Raw genomic sequence first — 14,272 nt, 5'->3', positions numbered from 1 at the left:
TTGGAACCAAGATTACTTTCATACTGTCCTATAATCCCAAATGTTAGACTTGGAAGGGATTTCAGTACAGAGCGTTACAATCTTTGTCAAGGGGATAAAGCCGAGGAGAGAAAGAGGCTTTTTGAAACTGGATTGTTTACACATGTGTGACACTGTTGACAGTCGGCCAGAGGGCTGCTTTGTGGTTTCATGTCATGAAGCTTCGCTGTCATGTTAATTAATAACTCAGTACACTCCAGCACCTTCTCTGCCCAAAGCTGTGCTTTAAATAGCCTGTTGTTTTTGCTAGAGACTCCCAGGACACACGGCATAGGGTCTGTGTCATAGAATCCTTCGTGGTATCACTGTGATCACGTTTGTCAATCTGAACCTTGCAGCAAGTGTTCAGATCACCATTTCACCCTCAACATCTGAACTGTGAGCAGTTCTATATGCTGCTTGTATTCCCTCCCCCCATACCTTTTGTGAAGATTTGGCATAGATTTGCATTAATGAGAAGTACTCTTGCAGGGAAAAGTTCAAAATCAGACTCTGGAGCATTCTCTGAAGTTTAGAGAATGGAAAAGACACAGAATATATGCTGTGCATGTGGCCACAGTGAAACTTCAGGGTGTTGAGAGCAGAGATGTTTGCTCCCTGGGACAGTCATCTTCTTGGGCTTATGCAACTGTGCCTTAAATTTGGCCCAGGACTTATTAACTGAAAAGTAAAATGCACCTGTGATTGAGGACAGCCAGTCAGGTGCTAAGACATGTTATTCTAATCCAGAGAGAAACAAAACAAGTCTTTGTAGATCTGACCTTGTAAATCAAAGAAATAAAATAAATCAATCAAGGAAAGCATAGTTTTGATCAAAAGTGGGAAAGTTTTCCCACTGGTTCCCCTCATGTCATGATATGAAAAAGAGCATTATTGGGAACACATTTTTTTTGTGTGTGTGCACCATAATTTATTTCAGACCTGCACTGAAGTAAATACAACACACAGGCCTTGACAGATGCAAATGATAGGGAGTAATCTTTGTGTGAGTGGTTTAACACATTGGGTAGATTATGGGCTCACTCTGATACAAAATGGGGCTGTCAGAGACACTATGGACTCAAGCACATCTAATGTGTGGTTTAAAGTAAGTTAGTGTGTGCTGAAGCCACATGGCAGTGGTTATAAAATCCATCCATCCATACACAGATACATGTATACATGCACATACATAAATACACATGCCCACATATGTACATATATGCATACATGCTGTTCAAGTCTCTGCCGATACATAGAAACCAGTTGTAGATTTCTTCCCTCCACCAGTAGGAAGTGGCTAGAAAAAAGTAAAATTTGATGCTAGAATCTCTTATTGCACAGCTGTGGAAACCCAGGGGTCCATTCCATCCATTTGCAGGTTACTTGTCTTGATTTTTGAGTGTGGTTGCCCAAATCCAAAGTCTGTATGAAATTCCAACTATGCTCAAATGATTGTTAAGAAAACTCTGACCAAGCATTACAGTGGAAAATGTGTGGTGATAAGACCTCCCTTTGGAATCTATTGTCTTGCTTTATTAATTTTTGTAGGGGGGGGAGGGATGCATTAGACCTGATGAATTCATTATAAATCTAACCTAAAGCCAAGTGGTAGTAAAGCATTTAGGACTTTTCCAATTTGAGTTTTCTTGAGATTTGTTAGTGTGTGAGTTGAGTGACTAAACAGTGGAGTACAATTTTTGGAAATAAAATACCAAAATACTTATTTTAAATAAAAAACTGTGTATAAAACATTGATGTCTAAAAATCTTAGATGAAGTAATATAAATAAAACATCCCTTCCTTTCTCTGTCTCTCTCCATCCTTCTTCCCTCAGTTCTTCCATTTTTTTCTTTACTTCATTCTCCTCAACCACTTTTTCATTGACATTCATTCGTTCATTCAACTAGGTTGGCTATCCATGATGTCCCTAGTTCTGACCAGGCACAGAGATACAACGAACAGCAGAGAGCAGCTCTGAAGGCTGTTTTCCTGTGGGAGGACAGTCAGAATATGGAAACCATAAACTATCAGACAGCAGGTGTTGTAGTGTTCTAATGACCATAAAACCCAATGATGGGTTGTGGTGCTTACGTCTTACATTCTTTTTCCTGTCCCTTCTCCCTTCACTTAGGGCACTGTTCACAGGTGTGTGCTCTCCAGCAGCTTGTCTTTGTTAAAGTTGAAGCTGAAGATTTTTCATTTCGGCACACAGAGGGCTTTCTCACAGAGGACTTTCATGTATGGGCCAAACACTGCCCATACATGCTATTGCTATTTAACCAGACTTCTGATAGCCTCCTGCATTATTTATTGCAAACAGAGCTGTAGTAAATAACCTTTCTCCTATGTCACTATATCCATGAGATGTAACTGGAAGATGAATTTATAGAAATGGGACGGCAGGATCTAATGTACTTTTTATAATATATACTTTTGGTGGATGTTTGTATTTTGCTAAGTATTGCCAAATTTGCCTCCTTCAAGTGTGTCTTTTGGACCTCCATTAGCTGTAGATGGTAAGGTAGAATGCGCTTTCCTTAACATTTACCCATGTTTTTTCTTAGTTCCAGCACCTTGCTGTATGTACTTCTTTTATACTGCATGTGTTTTTATAGGCCATTTTCAATTATTGGCTAAAGGAGGCACTGAATTAATAGATACAGTGTACATTTTTTTAAAGATTTATTTATTTGTACATACAGAACTGGGTACAGGCCAAAGGCTCAGGGGTGGTGAGAGGCTTCACCAGAGACAGAGTGGGGAGCAGAACAGGTAGATCTATGAAGCACACTGCTGAGGGGAGCAGCGGGTGGGTCAGGAGAGGTCTGCAGCGCCATGTGGTCACCTCTGGGGCAGGTGGGAATTGAACTCATGCGGAAGTGGCTTTAGCTTCTCAGTGCAGTGCTTTAACCCGCTGCGCCACAAGGGAGGACCTACAGTGTACATTCTTAAATTATGACACATAACATCTCATGATCTGATTATTCTTTTATAGTTCTGCCCTTTCATCCTCTAGACTCAATGTTTCATAATATCATGGTTCATGTTTTATTAGTCGTAGGTACTCTTAGGAGACCTGGCAGATAGTAGGACATATATTTAGCATATTAATGAATGTTGTAAAGCAGTCATATTACTGCTAAGGTTAGTAGAAATAAGTAATACCTACTATGCAGAAAAAAGATCTGTGGATAGTTTCATAAGTTAATGAATATAGGATTTTTCTACTTAAGAGAATCCATTGTATCAATAGCAATAAAGAAATATTCTTATGGAATGAACTAATTTTACTGTATTCAACTGGATGATATTATAACATCAATTAAACATGGTCATCCAGCATATGACTTTAGAACAAATGAAATCCTATACTGTATGGCAGTTGAAAATTTTAATGAAAACATTCATAAAGAAAGGTATCCAGTGAATAAATCGGAAGCTTCACATAGAGAATTGGCCAGGCACAAGCCTGATTCTGAGAGTATACTGCATTAGGGAGCTTTAGATGACATAAGTACTCGAAGAAAGTTCCAGAAAACGTTTAAAATAAAATGCTTAAGCTTTGTTTTCTATGTGTGATAAAAATAGTATGTGACTATATCTTATGCATCTGATATTCTCGCCGCACTTGCTAGCCTTGTTTGGTTTATGATTTGTATCGAGATGAGTTGAAGAACCACTCGAAGGCATTTAAAAGGTGCTATTATTTGCTCACGAAACATGCATGTGCAATAAAAATCTCTTGTCATTGGGTAAGAATGTCCAGCTGGAGAATGCACACGTTTAATAGTCCTTTGTATATGAAATAACTAATCAAGGAAGACCGGACACCAAATACGTCACAGACAGATGCAGTTGTCTTCAGTTAGGGTGCCAGGGGCCAAGCGCTAGGACCCTACTCAGGTGACGTCAGCGTCCCCAGCAACCATCGCGCACAGTGACCAAGCATGCCTGTGACTTCGACAGTTTGCGTGCTTACTCAGTAATGTTGGCATGAACATGACAGGATGATTTCATCAGACTTCAGGGATTATGAGATTGAATATCACTCTGCAAGCATTTCTAAAACATATAATGATATAAGCATGTTTTAAGCCAGTCTGATTTCTAAAACTCATCTTATAAAATGGTTATTTGCTTTAAAACTGTTTCTTGAACATTACTTTTAATTATCATCTTAGTCATGTGTCTGAATTATAATCTAACCTATAAGTGCCTATATTCATTAAACTTTTCCAGACTATTTTAAGATTATTTTTGGAAACAATGATACCATAAATTGTTTTGGTAAATTGCAAATAATTTTTAAAAACTGACATTTCTACAAGTGTTTGAAAAGTTGACTAATAGTTCTCTAATATTGTCATTATTTAGCAATTTTAAAAGATGAGTTGCTATGTTCTTTTACACTTGCTATATATATATATATTGAAATATGTACCTATTTAAACTTGAAAATAGTTTTAATAGAAGTATAATATTGAGATACACTTTATTTTGTTAATAAGCACTATAACAGTATCATCTCATATCTAGCAACACCTTCTTACTTGTAAAACACTCAAGTTAATTAGGTAACATAATACTTTGAACTCTGCCCAGATTTCAGACAATTTAAGAATGTAAGTAACTCTCTATTTTGTATTAATATACTTTACAAACATATAAATAGGTTCAAGAAAAAAATTTAGTTTTGCTTTTTCAAAAACATGCACAAAATTAGTTAGAATAATCTCTGGATCTAACTGGAACTATCTCTGCTGTGGCTCTCCCTCAAATTTCTTTGAAGCCAGCAATTTTGTGTAACCTTCATAGATATTACACAAATACTTACAAAAGGTTTCTTTCTGTATCAGGCACTCGCAAAGATTTTGTGGACAACATTTTTTTTAAAATTTATTTTTATTTTAAAATTATTTTTTAAAGATTTATTTACTTGTGCATACAGAACTGGGGTACAGGCCAGAGGTACAGGGGCAGTGAGAGGCTTCACCAGAGACAGAGTGGGAAGCAGAACAGGCAGATCGAGGAAGTCCACTGCTGAGGGGAGCAGCGGGCGGGTCAGGAGAGGTCTGCCACGCCATGTGGGTCACCTCTGGGGCAGGCGGGAATCAACTTGTGCGGAAGTGGCTTTAGCTTCTCAGTGCTGTGCTTTAACCCGCTGCACCACCAGGGAGGACCATTGTGGACAACATTTAACACCTGTCAATAGGAGAAAGAGAGATAGTTAAGCTCTCAACCATGTTAACTTTGCTGACCAAATATTGACTTCTATAACAGTGAAAGAAACTGTAATAAGAAAGGAAGTATAATTAAATCTTAAATTCCCCTTTGTATAAGAAGTATAATATACATAACCTGTATTTCTTAAGCTAGCAAAGTCAAGTCTTAAATCAACTGCTTAAACTTTAGCTCTAACATTCTTATATTTGACAATAAACATTTCAAGTATACACCGTCTGGTTTTTAAGTTAGCAAAGAACAGTTCAGGTTCAGAGCTATAATTCTGATCTAGCAAACATGCTTCACTTTGATGAAACACACCTAATCTTAGAGGAGGCTGTTTTCCCACAGATCCTACCTGCCTGGCGGGGAGCTGAGGCCCTTGTGTGGGTCAGGTTATCTGTCAGGCTGTGCTCGCAACACGCAGCCTGAGGAATGAGCTCACGTCTCCATGCAGGATGAAGAGCAGACTTACTTGCTCTCACGCTAAAATGATGGGTTCTTCGGGCCCTCCTTGGTGGTGCAACAGGTTAGGACACAGCAATGCAAGTGAACTGCAGCCCTTCAGTGTGAGTTTGATCCCCGGCCCCGGAGGTGGCCCACATGGCTCAGCAGACTTTTCTGCTGCTCCCCTCAGCAGTGTAATTCATCGATCTGCCTGTTCTGCTCCCCACTCTGTCTCTGGTGAAGCATCTCACCACCCCTGCACCTCTGGCCTGAACCCCAGTTCTGTATGCATAAATAAATAAAATCTTAAAAAAATAAAGGGTCCACTTTAACACTTTCTTTAAAAAAAAAAGGGGGGGGTTCCTTCAAGCTCAGTTTCCTTCCTGTAAAGAAACCCACTGGCCGTAAAGCGTCCTTATCCTCCAGCTCACCGGCTCACCCTTAGGTTTTGGACTTGGGGAACCGACATGAATCGCGACGTCATGGTACCATCTTTGCTGTAAGGAGCAGTCTTCTCCCTCGGGTGCAGGTTGTCACAGCCTCTGTGTAAGGTGATTGTAAGGGTGACTTTGCTGTTCCTCACTTTTCTAGTTGTTTACAGCAAAGTGACAAAATCCCTGATAGCATCAGACTTTAGTCTTTTTTCCCCCCTTGCGAAAAGCTTCTGCTTGACAGCTCTGTTCACTACAGCTTTGTCCCTCTGTGGTTGTCCATTGTTTCTACTGGATTTTTCTTTTTATCTTCTACCTTTTCATTTCCGCTGATCTTTGATCATATGTGGAGATTGCATTGACAGAACCCTTTGTAAAAACAACTCGAGGGCTAGTGAGGCTAGTGGCCTCTCAGAAGGTTCCGGGGACCTCATCTTGGAGTGGACACCTTTGTTGAGTGTGGATTGGCTTTAGCACCTTGATTCTGACTAATGGAATATGGCAGATGTACTGGTAGATGGCTTTCAGCCAGGCGAGAGACTCCTTCCAAGCCGCACTCCCTTGCTTGCTCTGGGATATTTTGCTCACCGAGAGGCCCAGGCGGTGGGGACCCAACGCCTCCAGCAGCCATGGGAAGACATGGGAAGCGGCTCCTCCAGGCCAGGGTGAGATAACCGCAGCCCTGTGGAACCCCAGAACGCAGCTTGCAGGGACCCCAAGTCAGAAGTGCTCATCGTCGCTGCTGTTGGACCCGGCCCACAGAAACTGTTTTAAGTCACTAGGTTGAGATGTTTTTTCATGAAGCAATTGGTAATGAATACAGACAAATGTTCTTTTTTAGCAATTAGGATTTGTATTTGCTTCTGTTACTTGTCTGGGGGTTGCTGGAACTTGAAGGCACCTGAGGGACTCGTAACCAGCATCACCTGTTTCCTGTCTCAGGTACTGAGATGATTTAGAGCTGAGTTGCAGCCCTTTGGGGCCCACTTGTGGTTCACCCTGACTCTCTAGCGGCAGACCTTGGAGAGTCTAGCCCAAGTGAGGGGTTCAGAGAGCTCTCCCCACGTCAGTGTTAGATACCAGTGTCTGTGAGCGGAGCACGGGGGTGCTGATGTGAACCCCACTCAGCCTCTCTGCACTTCTCCTCCCTCTGGAATCAGTATCACCACAGCTCCCAGGGGGAAAAATTGCTCCAGATTGGCGACGTTTTCCACTGGCCCCTCCCCCTGCCGTCTTCCCTACACAGGAGCTCGCTGCCGGTTCGGTGGATTCTTGCTTAGAACTCATTGTCCATTCCTAGTTGCCCTGTGAGTTCGTGCCTGAATTAGTCACTGTTTCTGCAAGTGGAATTTGAGCTCCTCCTTCATTTCTATACCCACGGAGTGAAAAGCAGCGACGTTTCCTCTTGCACATGCTTACGTCACAAAGCATACAGAGCCGTGTAGCAAGGAGGTTTATCCCACTCTTGATTTGACCAGCTTGTGAATTTTACATGTTGACATTGCTAGTTTTCCAGGGTACACGGAGGGGTGTAACGTGTTAACTCCACTATGAGTTCGTTTTCTGACTTTTACTGTAGTTGACAAGGGCTGTATTTTGATGTCACTTGGGAGCTACATTGAGTGTTTTCTGTTATCATATTCTACCTTTGAATATTTGCTATCTCTGCAAAGTTAATCTTGATGGTTTTATTTTTCCATATGTTCTAATAAGGAAGTAAATTAAGTTTGTTTGGGTTAAGTAGCAATTTCAAATCACATAGGATACATATATATGAAAAATATTGTGATAGAGAGATTAATAGTTGAGAATCTTAAGATCTTTTATTGGTTATAAAAAAAAAACCTGTAACTCTTTAAGGTAAAAATATATCCTGATTTAGAAAAAATGCCAGGATGTGGGCCCTCCCTGGTGGCGCAGCAGGTTAAAGCACAGCACTAAGAAGCTAAAGCCACTTCTGCATAAGTTTGATCCCCACCTGCCCCGGAGATGACCCACATGGGCGCCAGACCTCTCCTGACCCACCTGTGGCTCACCTCAGCATTGTACTTCATCTATCGGTCTGTTCTGCTCCCCACTCTGTCTCTGGTGAATCCTCTCACTGCCCTGCACCTCTGGCCTATACCCCAGCTCTGTATGCACAAATAAATCTAAAAAAAAAAAAAGCCAGAATGTATTCTTAGTGGATAAAAGGGAAGCTCTGTACCTAAAGCTCCTGTGTGTGGGCTTGGAAGTATGTACACAATGTTTAAAAGGATACAGAAGAAGCTGAACAAGATAACGGAGGATTTGGGATGGAAAAAACTCTTATTTTTCCCCCATGTATGTCTTTGAATTATTTGCCTTTTTATCATATCATGTGTCATTTCTCTAATTAGCTAAGTAGTTAATTTAAACATGAGTGGAGACACATTAGTAATGTAGTTTTATGTTGTATATTGTAGGCAGTCGTAAAGAATTATATGCAATTAACTCCTTTTATCACCTTTTTTTTTTCATGGTCTCCTGTAGTTGGATTTATACATTTATTTGTTTTAAGTTCTGGCTAGTAAAAATACCAAGTCTATTCGATTATTTTTTTCTGTCATCTAAGTATCCAGTGCTTTTTGTTTATATATATTGGAGTTGCTAACTCTCCTTAAGTTATGTTTCACTCACTTGCACAGTTGTCAACTTGTATATACAAAACCCAGAGTCAGAAATACTGGAAGGAATTGAAATTCTATCACTTAATAGTTGCAAGACCTTGTACAAGAAATGAAACAGACAGCTTCTCTCCTGCCGGTCCATCCATCTCTGCTCACAGTCAGTGTCTGTCGGGACTTCCCAGATGTCTTGTTTTCTGTCTAGAATATGTGTAGTGGTCACAGGCGCTCGCTCACCTCTCTGAGGTGTGGATTTTAGGAGCACGTCAGCGCTGAATGGCTCTGAAGCTGTCCAGCAATGCAGGCATGATGTGCGCCCACACCCTCTATCCACTGTAAAGTCCTAAGTAAATTCACTGAGTCAGTTGTCCAATTGTCTCTATTTTGAAGAAGGAAAAGATGTTGAAGGGATCTGAAAGTGTCTATGAAACCTAAAATATAAAGAGAAAAGTTAAATGTATTATTTGTAACTTAAGAAAAAAGTTTCTCATGTTGAGAGAGAAGCTTCTCTTTGTTAAGGTGATAGAAATTCTGGGGAGTAAAATAGGTTGGTTGTCCTTGAGAAAGGAGTGGAGGCATCTCATTTTGGGGGGGTGAAGTGGGGGTCAGTTGGGGGTGTTCCTGCCAGGTGGCTTCTGTCCCTTTCCTTCCTCTGAATTTTAGAAGCATGACCTACCTCTTGTGCTTTTGATTAATTTACCATTAATGCGGGGGCATTGAATATCACTTCCTGACCTCAGGGAAAACTTTCTGAGAAACAGTGGGAATCGAATAAATATGGGAAAGTCTTCTCACCTGTCCCTGGGATGATCCACAAAAAATTTCCAGGTTCTTGGTCTATTTTTCTCTAAATGATAAATACAGTTTCTTAAGGATCTACCTGATATGGCCAGATGGTAATAATCTTACAACAGGGGAAAATGGTAACATTTTCTATTTTTTTCCCTTTGTTTTTCTCTTCTTCTCTCCTGGGAAATATGTCTAGTAGGATAGAGAAAGAAATGCTGACTTTTAAAAGTTGGACAAATAAAAATCTCAAGTCTAAACAGACTAAATGTTGATATATCGAAAGATATAAAATAGAATGATTTGTTTTCGTGTATCTAGAATTTTTTTCTTAAATGATATTATGCATCAGCTTTATTTAGGTTTTACGGAATCTTCTCGATAGTCCCTGGGAAGCTCCCTACTAGTTACGTGACACATGGATACTGAGACTAGAACATGCTATTCCATGGAAGAATAAAGAACATGCTTTTAATTAGAAAAACTCTACATTTTTAGATGATAAGGTTTAAAATTCCTCTTGAATTTTGTCTAGCTGGGGCTGCTAGAATAAATGCCACAGATGGAGGGACTTAGAGAGCAGAGAGATTCATTTGTCAGAGTTCTGGAAGGTGGCAGGACCAGGCCAGGCTGCCCACACAGTCACGCTCTGGTGAGAGCCCTCATCTCATGTCCCTTTATTTTCATGATCCCATCACAAGCGCCCCACGGTCACACCCTAATCTGTCCTGTTACCTCCCAGTGCTGCCCCTAGATACTGCCTCATGCAGGTCCAGACTCCCAACACAAACTTGTCCTTCACAGTGGGCCTGAGTGAGGGCTTCCTCAGCGTGAGTCTGACCTGCGGCCACCCGCCTCAGGGTTCATAGGGCTGGTGGAAAGAGTTTTCTGAGGATCTGATGATCGTCAGAGCCTCCTGCCTCATGTGGTATTACTCTGCTTGCTGAATCATTTCTCTTCTTTCCCTTTTCACTAATTTTAGTTTTTGTTGGTCTGGAAACTCAGTTAGGCAACATGGACTCTCAGCGGTTCAGTTAGACCTTCTTGTTGAAAGCTGAGGCTATAAATAGAGTTTGTAACTTATTAGGTGGCTACTTAAGGCTGATGATTATTTTAATAATTTTAATATATAGTTAGCAATTTCCCCCCCTTGGATTCTTTTCCTGTTTCTGACATGAAGTTGTAACTGACAGTAAAACGATAATCATGTTTTGAGTCCTTACTATGTGTTAGGCGACACCATACACTTTAAATGGAATATCTGATTCAATCTTCACAAAATCCCATCAAATTGGTTCTGTTATTAAGCCATTTTATGGACATGAAAACTGAGGTTTGTAACAGTAAAATAATAAGCCTGTGACCAAACAGATCATCAACCAGGAAACCTGTGTAGAGGACACGGTGGAGGTTTGCAGCTCACTCAGGTGAGACAACCTCTCTGACGAAGGAATCCACTTGACCTGACCGGACATCTCATGCATTAGCTTAGTAAGTCGTTTCACAAGATGGATGTCTGAGGAGGTGGGAGGGAAGACTGGAGGTCACCGAAATAATGCTTAGCATTTACATCCCCCCCCACAAGCATCTCTAATTAAACCATAGGAGACTTTTTTTGTAAATTACATCAGGATAATTAATGCCAGATAAGATGGGAGCTGAAGCTGGAGAGTTGTAGACAAGTCTAATTTATTTGTGACTGGAGAAATGTACCCAGTGGTTCATGAGCCAGATTGGCACTGCCCAGTTATTCACCATAATTTTACTTGGAATGCAAGACAAGCCCGGCCAACTGCCATCAACAGGTGGACGTCGGGCAGCTGGCAGGTGAAGGATGGGAAGACCTTACTAGCTAGCAGGAGGTACCTGTTGGGCTCACCGGATTCACGTGGCTCCTGCAGATTCTGCTTTTACATCTGGATCGGGTTTTGTAAATTAGAAGCAAGGAGCGTGCATGCGTGTGTGCACATCGAGAGCTCAGATCACAGCGACTCCGCCATCGCTAGAGCCGCCCCTGGAGGCCGAGAGAAGCCGACTGGCTCGGGAGGCCCCAGTTTTGGCCTTCTCGTACCTGCCACATGCAGCTCCCGCCACTTGCCATCCTGGGCATCCTGGGAGAGGCCGTGGGGGAGGGGCTGTGACACGCAGCTTGCAGGGTGATGCTGTGGGTGCAGGCCCGCGAGGCCGGGCGGGGGTGGGCGGGGCGGGCACTCGAACGGCTGGCAACGTGCTCCTGGGGACGCGGCGGGGGCAGCGCGTCCCCTTTGTTCTCCTTTTTGTGACAAAGGAAGAGAGCAGACTCTTTGCTTTTGGAATTTTTTATGGTCCTTTAAAGTCTCATTTGTTTCCTTTTTTATGAAACACGAAATTCCCCTTAGGAATGGTGAGAACTTTGAAAGCAGATGTTTTCCACTTGGGCTTCTGCGTCAATTACTAACCTTCCCTTGCAGGACTTTTCTTTTGCCAGAGTTTTCTGACTGGACTCTGTGCTCAGGCCTCTTCATTTTGGGATGAGAAAATGCTTCAGAGGACACTTCCCTCCACGATGAATCGAACTGTGAAGCAGTGTCGTGGAGGGGAGCTGCCCACTGATCCAGCTTCTCTCCACACGTGATGACGCGTAATTCTTTTTTATTTTTTAAAGACTTATTTTATTTAGTTATGCATAAAAGAGCTGGGGTACAGGCCAGTGGTGCAGAGTGAGAGGATTCAGAGGGGACTCTACCGAAGTCCACTGCTGAGGGCAGCAGCGGGAAGACGGGAGAGGTCTGCTGCGCCCTGTGGGTCACGCTCTGGCCGGAGATAAACTCCTGCTGCAGTGGCGGCCATAGCTTGACAGTGCAGAGACTCAACCCCTTGTGCCACCAGGGAGACCCAATAAAACGTAATTCTTCATAATTCTCCACAATTGTACCCTCCACTTGGGACTTCCTGAAATGTTTTCTTCTTAGAAATCGCTCCTGTATATTTTTTTGACTTTTTTTGGGGAAAAGATTTATTAATTCAAATGACTAATATATATACATATATTAGTCATTAATTAGTCATTTATATATATATTTCTCGCCTGGTCTGTTATACTCCTGCTATCAGTGAAACCATCCAGTATTTTTCCTTTTCTTTCTGGCTTATTTCACTGAGCATGATCTTTTCCAGCTCCATCCATGTTGCTGCAAAAGGCATGTGTTTATTTTTTTTGGTTGCTGAGTAATAATCCATTGTGTATATGTACTGACTGTAATATGTTTTTTAAAGATTGGTTTATTTATGCATATAAGAACTGTGTACAGGCCAGAGATGGGGGCGAGCAGTGAGAGGATTTACCAGAGAAAGAGTAGGGAGCAGAACAGGCCGATTAACTGAAATGCACTGCTGAGGGGAGCAGCAGGTGGGTCAGCAGAGGTCTGCCACGCCATGTGGGTCAGCTCCCTGGCCAGGGGTGGAACTCAAGCTGCAGTGCCTGTGGACAGCTTTATAGTGCTGCGCTTTAACCTGTTGCGCCACCAGGGAGGGTCCAAATTCCTGTAATATTTTAAAGAATTCATTGTATAGGGAGCATACTGCCTTTTCATTGCCTCTGTGGAGTTTTGTTCATCTGAAAACTGCAGCCTGAGACTGAGAGCAAGGTCGGTCCGATGAACTCTAGAATCCATGAGCGTTGTAACTCATCAGCTCTTTAAAACAGAGAATTAAGTTTGTGTTACTTTCTTTAGATTTTCAGTTTATATAGGTCTTACATATATACTAGTGATGCATTTATTACAAGTTGGTGTTTTGCCTATAACATGGAGAATAATTTCACAAGTAAGTAAATGCAGGTTTCTGGGTCTTATTTAAACTGCGCTGACATTGGTTTGCAACGCTGTGTGGGACCCAGCGGGAGAGATCACACCTCTTCAGGTGCAGCCAGACGCTCCACCCCCAACCTCCTGGCCGCCTCCTCCTCAGATGTAGGCACATGCACCTACTGGGTTCCCCCCACCACCCTACTTTCCCCTTCCCCCTCCGAGGACCTCACTTTTACAGTCAGGCTTTTAGGGTTTTTTTTTTTTATTTGGCCTGTCTGATTGTTTTATTTCTCCTATTCCACATGTAAGCGAAGTCATCTGGTATTTGTCTCTCTTCTTTTCCTCACCACAAGTTCTCTGAGCATTCTCTCTTCCAGTTCCATCTACATTGTCACAAACGGCAAGCGTTCACCTTCCTTAGAGCCGAGTATATTCCTTCCTAGCCCACTCGTCTGTCGTGCAGTCAGAAGCATCTGTCTCTCGGCCATTGCATATGCTGCAACGAATGTGGGCGTGCCTGGCCCTTCAGACTAGTGGCCTTTGCTCAGATTTCTAGATTGTAATAGGATTTGTACATGTGATGAGATTTTATCTCTTATGGAGCGAGCTCAACACCTTCTAGAACTTCATGAGCCCTGACATAAATAAGCAGTCATCACCTTTTGAACTTCAAAACAAAAAAAGGTGAATTTCATAATGGGAAATATTGCAAAGCACTTCTATTCTAAGTAATAAAAATTAGCTCTTCTCTGTGAAATTAGACTTAGAGGAGGAGAAGTATCATAACAGCTGTTTTCTAGCTTACCCTCTGGAATCATGAAGTTCCTACCCAATAAGTTTATGAACCAAGAAACTTGATTCTATAATGAAAATTCCATTCCTTTGGAAAGATGAGCCTGATTTTCTATTTAAACAGTTAGCAAATTATATA

At 41.8% G+C, this 14,272-nt stretch overlaps 1 protein-coding gene across 1 annotated transcript in view; it reads left to right on the top strand.

The window, feature by feature from the left end:
• Positions 1-14,272, top strand: part of DCHS2 (dachsous cadherin-related 2) — a 167,105-nt gene that overhangs the window by 20,755 nt on the left and 132,078 nt on the right. The window lies entirely within an intron of this gene.

The sequence above is a fragment of the Condylura cristata genome, unplaced genomic scaffold, assembly GCF_000260355.1.
Source record: "Condylura cristata isolate star-nosed mole 26May11 unplaced genomic scaffold, ConCri1.0 scaffold00018, whole genome shotgun sequence".
Lineage (NCBI taxonomy): Eukaryota > Metazoa > Chordata > Mammalia > Eulipotyphla > Talpidae > Condylura > Condylura cristata.
The sequence above is the reverse complement of the archived record's forward strand: the minus strand, read 5'-3'. Positions and strand labels throughout refer to the sequence as shown.